The following is an 11229-nucleotide window of genomic DNA, read 5'->3' as shown; positions in this document are numbered from 1 at the left end:
GGCTCACTGCAACCTCCGCCTCCTGGGTTCAAGTGATTCTTCTGCCTCGGCCCCCGGAGTAGCTGGGATTACAGCCTCTTGCTACCACGCCTGGCTAATTTTTGTATTTTTAGTAGAGACGGGGTTTCACCATGTTGGCCAGGCTGGTCTAGAACTCCTGACCTCAGGTGATCCACCCGCCTCGGCCTCCCAAAGTGCTGGGATTACAGGCATGAGCCACCGTGCCCGGCCTCTAGTTTTTTAATTTTTTGTAGAGATGGTGTCTTGCTATGCTGCCCGGAACTTCTGGGCTTGAACTTCTGGGCTTAAATGATCCTCCTGCTTCGGCCCTCCAAAGTGCTGAGATTACAAGTTTGAGCCACTGTGCCCAGTCAGTATCTCTCTCTATTTATTTAGTTCTTCTTAGATGTGTTTATTTATTTACTTTTTGTTTTCCCAGACAGGGTCTTGCTTTGTCACCCAGGCTAGAGTGCGGTGGGCAATAACAGCTCACTGCAGCCTTGATCTCTTGGGCTGAAACGATCCTCCAGCCTCAGTCTCAGTCTCCCAAACAGTACAATACAGGTGCCTGCCATTATGCCTAGCTAATTTGTTTTTTGTGCGAATGGATGTCTCACTTTGTTGCCCAGGCTGGTCATGAACTCCTGGCTTCAAGCAATCCTCCCACCCTGACCTTTTTTTTTTTTCCCTGAAACGGGGTCTCACTCTATGGCCCAGGCTGGAGTGCAGTGGCACGATCTTGGCTCACTGCAACCTCCGCCTCCCAGGTTCAAATGATTCTGCTGCCTCAGCCTCCCGAGTAGCTGGGACTACAGGTGTGCACCACCACACCTGGCTAATTTTTGTATTTTTAGTAGAAACAGGGTTTCACCATGTTGGCCAGGCTGGTCTCAAACTCCTGACCTCAGGAGATCCACCCTCCTTGGTCTCCCAAAGTGCTGGGATTTCAGGTGTGAGTCACAGCACCTGGCTGCTTTTTGTTTGTTTGTTTGTTTTTGTTTTTAATTTTCTATAGATTTTATTACACATTATTATGTTATGAGACAAATGCAGATCATTCTTAATTTATCAAATCTGTGAGCATATTAATTTCAAATTTCAACAAAAATATATGACCCTCACCACACAAACAGGTAACTCTAAATCTACTCTGAAAATATAATCAATTGATAAGTATTACCTATTTGGAGACTATGTATTATATGAAAGATAAAGAGATAAAGCTCCTATTCTCACAGAACATATGGGTTCATTGGCAGCCAACCAATAATGAAATGAATATTGTAATATTTGGGAAAATACTGAGAAAACTAATAAATTGTCCTGGACATTATTTATTCTTGCCTTTACAAAAGACTTATAGGGCTGGGCACGGTGGGTCACGCCTGTAATCCCAGCACTTTGGGAGACCGAAGTGGGTGGATCACCTGAGGTCAGGAGTTCGAAACCAGCCTGGCCAACATGGCGAAACCCCGTCTCTACTAAAAATACAAAAATTAGCTGGGTGTGGTGGTGCATGCCTGTAATCCCAGCTACTCGGGAGGCTGAGGCAGGAGAATCACTTGAACCTGGGAGGCAGAGGTTGCAGTGAGCCGCGATCGCGCCAGGCCACTCCAGCCTGGGTGACAGAACGAGACTCTCTCTAGGACTTATAGATCCAGATGAGATTAGTTTAGAATAGAGGTTTTTAGTCCAGAAAATGTTCAAAGTCTAATACAGTCATGGCTAATCAGAGACTAGAGAATCTTTATAAAGGTAAAGAGACTTGAAAACCGCTGGAAACTGAGCAGTCTTATTTTGAACTAGCAAGTTTTAATCAAAGGTATGGAATTAATCAAGTATCAATTAAGAATTACTGGAATGCACCCTCATGCCAAATGACCACTAACATGCTATTTCCTACTATGATGACTCCTAGATTTGAGACAGATGGCCTAAAAAATATTGCTAGCTATACAATGAATTTTACTCTTTTGCCTCTGCTTTCTAAAGAAAAATCTTATTTTTTCACATAAGAAACTCACAGAATCGAATGTTAATTAAAGAAAAGATAGGGTAAGTACAACTGGGAGAAAGAGAATACCTCTAATTACATAGGAAATCCATGGAATAATTAATCATTATAAGAGAATAATCATTTTCCAGTAGCCCCACTGCCATGAATTATATTTTCATGAGCCTGGGCCACCTTCTCCAGTGGATATTGAGAACCTATTACAGGTTTCAACCAACCAATTTCCATTCCAGCTTGAAGGGTGGCTGCATATTGCTGAAATTCCTCCTTTGTTGAGGAAAAGAGAGTAACTCCAATTATACCCGACTCCTTTGCCATGGTGTTCCGTGGGTTTATTTCAATAGTACCTCTGTTGCCAACAACTATCACTCATCCTGTATGTGACAGAAGACTCAAATCTTTACTAAGATTTACATTAGCTAACATTTCAATAATTACGTCAATTCCCTTCTCACCAACATATTTCTTAATTTTGTCAATATAATTAAGTTCTCTGTGACTGAACACTTAATGGACTCCATTTTGCAAGACAACCTTTTGTCCTTCCTCAGTACCAGCAGTGCCCAAAACCTTTAAGCCATAAACTCTAGCAATTTGGCATGCTGCTAATCCAACTTCTCCACTCACCCCATGAACCAGAACACCCTCCAGCTTCCACACGGGCACTGTGGAATTAGAGGTCAATAAGCACTAAAATACAGAATACTGATGGCAGCTCCTTGTTTAAAGTCCAGTTTTTCAGGCAGTTTGTAAACTGTGGTCTGCTGCAAGATTGTACTTTGCATAGCCCCCAGAGATTGTGCTGCTAGTGAAAACTCTGTCAGACACCTTTCTTGAAAGCAGATGCATTATCTCTAACAGCTTCTATCACCCCAGCCACATCTGAGCCAGGAGTATAGGGTAAGGGTGGTTTTCTACTATAAGTACCAGAGTGAATGTATGTCTCCATGGGGTTGACACCACATGCATAGACCTTGATTAGAACCTGATGGTCTTTTGGAATTGGTACTGCAATATCCGACTGCAGTTTCAGGACTTCTGGTCCACCAAATTCAAAAACTCTAACGGCTCTCATCAACTTCTGTCCAGTCGCCATGGTGATCTAGATAGGGACTCAAGAGTGGGAATTAACAGCTGCGAGGGTGGCCAGGTGTGGTGGCTCAGGCCTGTAATCCCAGCAGTTTGGGAGGCTGAGGCAGGTGGGTCACGAGCTCAGGAGCTCGAGACCAGCCTGACCAACAAAGTGAACCATCTCTACTAAAAATACAAAAATTAGCCATGTGTGGTGGCTCATGTGCGTGTAATCCCAGCTACTTGGGAGACTGAGGCAGGAAAATCCCTTGAACCCGGGAGGCAGAGGTTGCAGTGAGCCGAGATCATGCCACTGCACTCCAGCCTGGGCAACAGAGCAAGACTCCGTCTCAAAAAACATAACATAACGTAACGTAACATAACATAACATAACATAACATAACATAACATAACATAACATAATATAACATAACATAACATAACATCTGTGAGGCTTCTTCAGATTCCACAGGAGGAGGCCTGCCACACTGTCTCCAACTTTTGCCTTTTTAAAGAAGTTTTAATTTATATAACATAGTTGTACGTGTTTTTGGGGTATATGTGGGGTTTTTTTTGTTTTGTTTTTTAAGAGATGGAGCCTAACTATGTTGTCCAGGCTGGTCTCAAGCTCTTGGGTTCAAGTAATCCTCCTGTCTTGGCCTCCCAAATTGCTGGGATGACAGGTATGAGCCACCACACCTGGCCACATGTGATATCTGATACATGTATACAATGTGTGGAATGATCAAGTCAGGGTTATTGGCATGTCAATCACCTCAAACATTGATCTTTTCTTTGTGTTGGAAACGTAACAATTTCTTTAGCTAGTTTGAAACACACAATAAAGTATTGTTAACCATAATTTCCCTAACATACTATCAAATACTAGAACTGATTTCCTCTATCTGTATTTTTTTTTTCTTTTTTTTTTTTTTCTTTTATTATTATTATACTTTAGGTTTTATGGTACATGTGCGCAATGTGCAGGTAAGTTACATATGTATACATGTGCCATGCTGGTGCGCTGCACCCACCAACTCGTCATCTAGCATTAGGTATATCTCCCAGTGCTATCCCTCCCCCCTCCCCCCACCCCACAACAGTCCCCGAAGTGTGATGTTCCCCTTCCTGTGTCCATGTGTTCTCATTGTTCAATTCCCACCTATGAGTGAGAATATGCGGTGTTTGGTTTTTTGTTCTTGCGATAGTTTACTGAGAATGATGATTTCCAATTTCATCCATGTCCCTACAAAGGACATGAACTCATCATTTTTTATGGCTGCATAGTATTCCATGGTGTATATGTGCCACATTTTCTTAATCCAGTCTATCATTGTTGGACATTTGGGTTGGTTCCAAGTCTTTGCTATTGTGAATAATGCCGCAATAAACATACGTGTGCATGTGTCTTTATAGAAGCATGATTTATAGTCCTTTGGGTATATACCCAGTAATGGGATGGCTGGGTCGAATGGAATTTCTAGTTCTAGATCCCTGAGGAATTGCCACACTGACTTCCACAAGGGTTGAACTAGTTTACAGTCCCACCAACAGTGTAAAAGTGTTCCTATTTCTCCACATCCTGTCCTGCACCTGTTGTTTCCTGACTTTTTAATGATTGCCATTCTAACTGGTGTGAGATGGTATCTCATTGCGGTTTTGATTTGCATTTCTCTGATGGCCAGAGATGGTGAGCATTTTTTCATGTGTCTTTTGGCTGCATAAATGTCTTCTTTTGAAAAGTGTCTGTTCATGTCCTTCGCCCACTTTTTGATGGGGTTGTTTGTTTTTTTCTTGTAAATTTGTTGGAGTTCATTGTAGATTCTGGATATTAGCCCTTTGTCAGATGAGTAGGTTGCGAAAATTTTCTCCCATTTTGTAGGTTGCCTGTTCACTCTGATGGTAGTTTCTTTTGCTGTGCAGAAGCTCTTGAGTTTAATTAGATCCCATTTGTCAATTTTGGCTTTTGTTGCCATTGCTTTTGGTGTTTTAGACATGAAGTCCTTGCCCATGCCTATGTCCTGAATGGTAATGCCTAGGTTTTCTTATAGGGTTTTTATGGTTTTAGGTCTAACATTTAAGTCTTTAATCCATCTTGAATTGATTTTTGTATACGGTGTAAGGAAGGGATCCAGTTTCAGCTTTCTACATATGGCTAGCCAGTTTTCCCAGCACCATTTATTAAATAGGGAATCCTTTCCCCATTTTTTGTTTTTGTCAGGTTTGTCAAAGATCAGATACTTGTAGATATGTGGCATTATTTCTGACGGCTCTGTTCTGTTCCATTGATCTATATCTCTGTTTTGGTACCAGTACCATGCTGTTTTGGTTACTGTAGCCTTGTAGTATAGTTTGAAGTCAGGTAGTGTGATGCCTCCACCTTTGTTCTTTTGGCTTAGGATTGAATCTGTATTTTTATAAACATTAACCAACTCCTCTTCATCCTCCCTGCCACCCCTAGTTCTTAGATTTCTTTCATTAGAGTTTTGTAGTTATTCTTATATATACCTTGTATGTATTTTGTGGAATTTGTACCTAAGTATTCCAATTTTGGGGATGATAATATAAATGGTATTGATTCTAATGTCAAATTCTACTTGTTCACTGCTGGTATACAGGAAAGCAATTGACTTTTGTAGGTTGACTCTGTACTCTGTAACCTTGCTAGAATCACTTATTAGTTCTAGAAGTTTTTTTAAATTGATGCTTTCAGATTTTCTACATAGAGAATCATGTCATCCATGAACAAAGACAGTTTTATTTCTTTTTTCCAACCTTTTATTCCCCTTTCTTGTCTTATTGCATTAGGTAGGACTTCTAAAAGGATGTTGAAAAGGAGTGTTGAGAGGAGACATCTTTACTGATGCAGGAAAAGTTCGTTTTTTTACCATTAAATATGATACTACCTGTAGACTTTTTCTGGATTTTATTTGTCTTTGAGACAGCATCTCGCTCTGTCACCCACACTGAAGTGCAGTGGCATGATCACAGCTCACCTGCAGCCTCAAGCCTCAACCTCCAAGGCTTAAGTGATCCTCTCACTTCAGCCTCCCAAGTAGCTGGGACTGCTGCCATGCCTGGCTAATTTTTGTAATTTTTGTAAAGATGGGGTTTTGCCATGTTGCCCAGGCAACAGGTTTTGAACCCCTGAGCTCAAGTGATCCTCCTGTGTTGGCCTCCCAAAATGCTGGAAATATAGGCATGAGCCACCAGGCCCAGCCTGTGGATGTTCTTTATCAAGTTAAGGAAGTTTCCCTCTATTCCTAGTTTGCAGAGACTAATATACATCAGTATTTTCATCTTGTCCTTGCATTTGTTTCACTGGAAAATAATTATCGGCAGATTCTGAAACCGCTGTTCATGTTTCTAAGGTCTGTACTTCTAGGACTTTACCCTCTAGCAAGGATCAATACTTTGGCCACATGTTCCATGAGACACTATGTTTCCTCTTCTTTTTAATTTTGTAAACTTCTCAGGCATGTTCCTGTAACTGCCCAGTGGGTTCACCTTGCCTGCTGCCTAGACAGAGCCGATTCATCATGACAGGGGAATTGCAATACGGAAAGAGTAATTCACGCAAAGCCGGCTGTGCGGGAGACCTGCGTTTTATTATTACTCAAATAAGTCTCCTGGATTCGTGGAGCAGAGTGTTTAAGGACAACTTGGTGAGTGGGGGGAAGCCATTGAGCCAGGAGTGCTGATTGGTCAGGGATGAAATCATAGGAAGTCGAAGCTGTCTTCTTGAGCTGAGTCAGTTCCTGGGTGGGGGCCACAAGATCAAATGAGCCAGTTAATTGATCTGGGTGGTGGCAACTGATCCATCAAGTGTTAGGTCTACAAAATATCTCAAGCACTGATCTTAGGAGCAGTTTAGGGAGGGTCAGAATCTTGTAGCCTCCAGCTGCATGACTCCTAAACCATAATTTTTAATCTTGTGGCTCATGTTAATCCTACAAAGGTAATCTAGTCCCCAGGCAAGAAGGAGGTCTGCTTTGGGAAAGGGCTGTTATCATCTTTGTTTTAAACTATAAACTAAGTTTCTCCAAAGTGAGTTTAGCCTGCGTTCAGGAATGAACAAGGACAGCTTGGAGGTTAGAAGCAAGATGGAGTCAGTTAAGTTAGGTCTCTTTCACTGTCTCAGTCATAATTTTGCAAAGGTGGTGTCATTCTCATAGGGCACAGAAGATTCCTGCATACCCATCAACAGCCACCAAGTTGCCAGTAATGCTTAGATTATTTTCTATTTCTGAGTCTGTGAATAAGCCAAGAACACTGAAGTTTAGTTCCTTAATTTTGTCTTGCCAGGTGTGGTGGCTCATGTCTATAATCCCAGCACTTTGGGAGGCAGAGACAGGAGGATTGCTTGAGCCCAGGAGTTTGAGACCAGCCTGGGAACATAGTCAGACCCCATCTCTATAAAAAATGAAATAAAATAAAGAAAAGCAATTTAGTCCTTTACCTTGAATGCTACTAATAATTGAAAGTTGGAACTTTTGTTTTCTAAAGGTCATCTTGCATTTGGCTTGTAGTGTACAAGCAACAAATACCTCAAAGGATGTAATCTTGCCACTATCTAGCCTTTGTGGGTGCACAGTGTTTGCCTGTTTCACTTCACCTTCCAGAGGATGCAGAGACCATTCACAAGTAATGTGTCTAAGCTGAGAATCTTGTGGCCTCCTATCCTTTGCTGAGATCCTACTTTTGTAAAAACACTCATGTTATCGCCCAACAGTTTCTTCCTGCCTGCTGCGCAGACAAAACCAATTCAATGAGACCATGCTATAGCAGTAGACAGAGTTTCATTGACCCAAGACTGGCCACAAAGGAGATGGAGTTATTCTAATCAGTCTCCTTGAAATCTCAGAGGTTAGGTTTTTTCAAGGATAGTTTGGTGGGCAGGGGACTAGGGAATGGGTGCTGCAGATTGGTTGGGGATAGAATCTAAGGGCGTGGAAACGGGTACTCCTGTGCTGAGTCCACCTCTGGGTGGGGCCACAGGACTAGTTGAGTCAAGAGTCAGGAGTCCAGGTGGGGTCAGTCTGAAAAACAGCTCAAAAGATCAATCTTAGGGTGCACAATCTATAGGAGATGTTATCTGTAGGAGCAATTGGGGAAGCCACAAATATTGTGACTTCTGGCACATGACTCCTAAGCAGTAAGGGTTATAGAAACTGCCTACATTTGGCCGGGTGTGGTGGCTCACACCTGTAATCCCATCACTTTGGGAGACCGAGGTGGGTGGATCACTTGAGATCAGGTGTTCAAGACCAGCCTGGCCAATATGGAGAAACCCCATCTGTACTAAAAATACAAAAATTAGCCAGGCATGGTGGCATGTGCCTATAATCCCAGCTACTCGGGAGGCTGAGGCAGGAGAATCGCTTGAACTGAGGAGGCGGAACCTAGGAGGTGGAGGTTGCAGTGAGCCAAGATTGTACCACTGCACTCCAGCCTGGGCAACAGAGAGAGACTCTGTGTCCAAAAAAAAAAAAAAAAAAAAGAAAGAAAGAAAGAAAAAGAAAAGAAACTATGCCTACATTTTAGCCAAGTTCAGGCCCCTCCCATAATCCTAATTTCATGGTTTTTCTCTTTTTTTTTTTTTTTATTTGAGACGGAGTCTCACTCTGTCACCAGACTGGAGTGCAGTGGTGCAATCTCGGCTCACTGCAACCTCTGCCTCCTGGGTTCAAGTGATTCTCCTGCCTCAGCCTCCCAAGTAGCTGGGACTACAGGCATGTGCCACCATGCCTGGCTAATTTTTTGTATTTTTAGTAGAGACAGGGTTTCACCATGTTGGCCAGGATGGTCTTGATCTATTGACCTTGTGATCCACCCGCCTTGGCCTCCCAAAGTCCTGGGATTACAGGCGTGAGCCACCGTGCCAGCCTTTCATGGTTTTTCATTAGGTTTACAAAAGTTGGCTGGGTGTGGTGGCTCACACCTGTAATCCCAGCACTTTGGGATGCTGAGGCAGGCAGATTACCTGAGGTCAGTAGTTCGAGACCATCCTGGCCAACATGAGGAAACCCTGTCTCTACTAAAAGTACAAAAATTAGTTGGGTGTGGTAGTGTGTGCCTGAAATCCCAGGTACTCAGGAGGTTGAGGCAGGAGAATGGCTTGAACCTAGGAGGTGGAGGTTGCAGTGAGCTGAGATCGCGCCCCTGCCCTCCAGCCTGGGTGACAGAGTGAGACTCCGACTCAAAAAAACAAACAAAAACAAACAAACAAAAAAACAAAGGTGATTTAGTTTTGGGAAGGGCTACTATCATCCTTGCTTTAAGGTTAAACTGTAAACTAAACTCTTCCCAAAGTTAGCTCAGCCTATGTCCAGGAATGACCAGGGACACCTCAGAGGTCAGAAGCAACATGGAGTCAGCTATGTTAGAATTTCTCTTACTGTCGTAATTTTGCAAACGCAGTTTCACTCACTCACCTGTAGACCAGGCCACCATAAACTGCAGTCCCTCCCTATGGTTAGGCTACCATGTGCTCTGAGGCTTAATGCCTCTTTCCTAGACTGCAGCTATTCAAAGACCATGCAGCTGCCAAGCTTAAAACATTCTGCCTACACACTAAAGTCCACTCACACCTCTAAATTTATATAGCTCCTCTAAGTTCCGAGTTTTGGTTTTGATTTCTCAATATTCCTCAACATTCATCCAGTTGGAGGTCTTCAGACTTCAGAGCTATACTTCCTTTCCAAACTGCAGGTTTCCCTTGCCCTGCAGGGACAGAGGTTGCCTCATGTGCACCTTATGGCCAGGAAGAGAGCAAATAAGTCCAGACTATGTGAATAGTCTGAAGGCTAATTAGAAAATGTTGGTTTATTCTACACAAGTTTACCAATCAAGCGAATCACTCCACTTCTGCTAAGACAGAGTGACTACAGAGGCACAGAGGCCAAGAATTACATTCATTGGGCAGGTTCAAGTGATTCTCCCACCTCAGACTCCCAAGCAGCTGGGACTATAGGGCACATTCCACCACGCCTGGCTAATTATTATTACTATTAGTTTTTGTAAATACGGGGTTTTGCTATGTTGTCCAGGTTGATCTTGTGAACTCCTGTGATCTATCCACTGAGAAATGTTCCTTCTACGTGGACGACAGAAGAGTACAGGAGAATCATTCTCTGCTAGCAAGGTAGCCTCTGTCTTCTCAGTGAAGTAGGAGACAAAGTTGTGTCAAAAAAATATTTCAGGCAGGCGGGGCATGGTGGCTCATGCCTGTAATCCCAGCACTTTCCGAGGCTGAGGCAGGCAGATCACATGAGGTCAGGAGTTCGAGACCAGCCTGGCCAACATGGTGAAACCCCGTCTCTACTAAAAATACAAAAATTAGCCGGGAGTGGTGGCGGGCACCTGTAATCCTAGCTACTCAGGAGGCAGGAGAATTGCTTGAACCTGGGAGGCAGAGGTTGCAGTGAGCCAAGATCGTGCCACTGCACTCCAGTCTGGGCAACAGAGCAAGACTCCATCTCAAAAAAAAAAAAAACAACAACAAAAAAAATTTCCGGCAGCAAAAGATTTGAGGACTTGAGGAAAGTAGGGGTGGTTTAGAATACTATTGCGGGGAATGAAATAAGGAGCCAAACAGAGATTAATTATTTGAAAAATTCCTGGCTGGATGCAGTGGCTCACACCTGTAATCCCAGCACTTTGGGAGGCCAAGGTTGACAGATCACCTTAGGTCAGGTGTTTGAGCCCAGCCTGGCCAACATGATGAAACCCTGTCTCTACTTAAAAATACAAACAAACAAACAAACAAACAAATTAGCTGGGCATGGTGGCACATACCTGTAATCCCAGCTACTTGGGAGGCTGAGGCAAGAGAAGCCCTTGTACCCAGGAGGTGGAGGTTGCAGTTAGCCAAGATTGCACCACTGCACACCAGCCTGGGGGACACGAGTGAAACTCTGTCTCAATAATAATAATACTAATAATACGAATAATAATAATAATAATAATAAATTCCTGAGTGTCCCTGATGATTTAGAGTTAGAGTGTAGTTAGATTCAGGAAGAAATCAAGGCATGAAGTAATCCAGGAGCTGGGATGAAAAACATGAAGAAAGGAAGGGACTTGTATCAACTGGAATGGGAGAGAACCAAGATGAGCATAGTAACCAGCCTACATGGAGGACA

General features: G+C 43.1%; 1 pseudogene; it reads right to left on the bottom strand.

The window, feature by feature from the left end:
* Positions 1–2134: 2134 nt before the first annotated feature.
* On the bottom strand, positions 2135–3110 carry LOC129030625 (quinone oxidoreductase-like; annotated as a pseudogene).
* Between the last annotated feature and the right edge of the window lie 8119 nt (positions 3111–11229).

This window comes from Pongo pygmaeus, chromosome 12 (assembly GCF_028885625.2).
Source record: "Pongo pygmaeus isolate AG05252 chromosome 12, NHGRI_mPonPyg2-v2.0_pri, whole genome shotgun sequence".
Taxonomy (NCBI): Eukaryota; Metazoa; Chordata; class Mammalia; order Primates; family Hominidae; genus Pongo; species Pongo pygmaeus.
The sequence above is the reverse complement of the archived record's forward strand: the minus strand, read 5'-3'. Positions and strand labels throughout refer to the sequence as shown.